The following is a 1,992-nucleotide window of genomic DNA, read 5'->3' as shown; positions in this document are numbered from 1 at the left end:
AACTGATTCACTTTGCTATAAAGCAGAAACTAACACACCATTGTAAAGCAATTATACTCCAATAAAGATGTAAAAAAAAAAAAAAGACTGAACCAGGAAGAAACAGAAAATATGAACAGACCAATCACAAGCAATGAAATTGAAACTGTGATTAAAAATCTTCCAACAAACAAAAGTCCAGGACCAGATGGCTTCACAGGTGAATTCTATCAAACATTTAGAAAAGAGCTAACACCCATCCTTCTCAAACTCTTCCAAAAAATTGCAGAGGGAGGAACACTCCCAAACTCATTCTATGAGGCCACCATCACCCTGATACCAAAACCAGACAAAGACACTACAAAAAAAGAAAATTACAGACCAATATCACTGATGAATATAGATGCAAAAATCCTCAACAAAATACTAGCAAACAGAATCCAACAACACATTAAAAGGATCATACATCACGATCAAGTGGGATTTATCCCAGGGATGCAAGGATTCTTCAATATATGCAAATCTATCAATGTGATACACCATATTAACAAATTGAAGAATAAAAACCATATGATCATCTCAATAGATGCAGAAAAAGCTTCTGACAAAATTCAACACCCATTTATGATAAAAACTCTCCAGAAAGTGGGCATAGAGGGAACCTACCTCAACATAATAAAGGCCATATACGACAAACCCACAGCAAACATCATTCTCAATGGTGGAAAAATTGAAACCATTTCCTCTAAGGTCAGGAATGAGACAAGGATGTCCACTCTCACCACTATTATTCAACATAGTTTTGGAAAGTCCTAACCCACAGCAATCAGAGAAGAGAAAGAAATAAAAGGAATACAAATTGGAAAAGAAAAAGTAAAACTGTCACTGTTTGCAGATGACATGATACTATACATAGAGAATCCTAAAAAATGCCACCAGAAATTTCTAGAGCTAATCAATGAATTTGGTAAAGTTGCAGGATGCAAACTTAATGCACAGAAATCTCTTGAATTTCTTTATACACTAATGATGAAAAAATCTGAAAGAGAAATTATGGAAAACACGCCCATTTACCATTGCAACAAAAAGATAAAATACCTAGGAAGGAACCTACCTAGGGAGACAAAAGACCTGTTATGCAGAAAACTATAAGGACATTGATTGAAAGAAATTAAAGATGATACAACAGATGGAGAGATATACCATGTTCTTGGGACTGGAAAATCAATATTGTGAAAATGACTATACTACCCAAAGCAATCTACAGATTCAATGCAATCCCTATCAAATTACCAATGGCATTTTTACGGAGCTAGAACAAATCATCTTAAAATTTGTATGGAGACACAAAAGACCCTGAATAGCCAAGCAGTCTTGAGGAAAAAAATGGAGCTGGAGGAATCAGACTCCCGACTTCAGACTATACTACAAAGCTACAGTAATCAAGACAATATGGTACTAGGCACAAAAACAGAAAACACAGATCAATGGAACAAGATAGAAAGCCCAGAGATTAACCCACGCACCTATGGTCAACTAATCTATGACAAAGGAGGCAAAGATATACAATGGAGAAAAGACAGTCTCTTCAATAAGTGGTGCTGGGAAAACTGGACAGCTACATGTAAAAGAATGAAATTAAAACACTCCCTAACACCATACACAAAAGTAAACTCAATGGGCTTCCCTGGTGGCACAGTGGTTGAGAATCTGCCTGCCAATGCAGGGGACACGGGTTCGAGCCCTGATCTGGGAAGATCCCACATGCCACGGAGCAACTAGGCCCGTGAGCCACAACTACTGAGCCTGTGCGTCTGGAGCCTGTGCTCTGCAGCAAGAGAGGCCACGATAGTAAGAGGCCCGCGCACCGTGATGAAGAGTGGCTCCCGCTTGCCGCAACTAGAGAAAGCCCTCGCACAGAAATGAAGACTCAACACAGCCAAAAATAAATAAATTAATTAATTAATTAATTTAAAAAAAAAAAAGAAAAAAAAAAAGTAAACTCAAAATGGA

The sequence above is a fragment of the Balaenoptera musculus genome, chromosome 1, assembly GCF_009873245.2.
Source record: "Balaenoptera musculus isolate JJ_BM4_2016_0621 chromosome 1, mBalMus1.pri.v3, whole genome shotgun sequence".
NCBI lineage: Eukaryota > Metazoa > Chordata > Mammalia > Artiodactyla > Balaenopteridae > Balaenoptera > Balaenoptera musculus.
The sequence above is the reverse complement of the archived record's forward strand: the minus strand, read 5'-3'. Positions refer to the sequence as shown.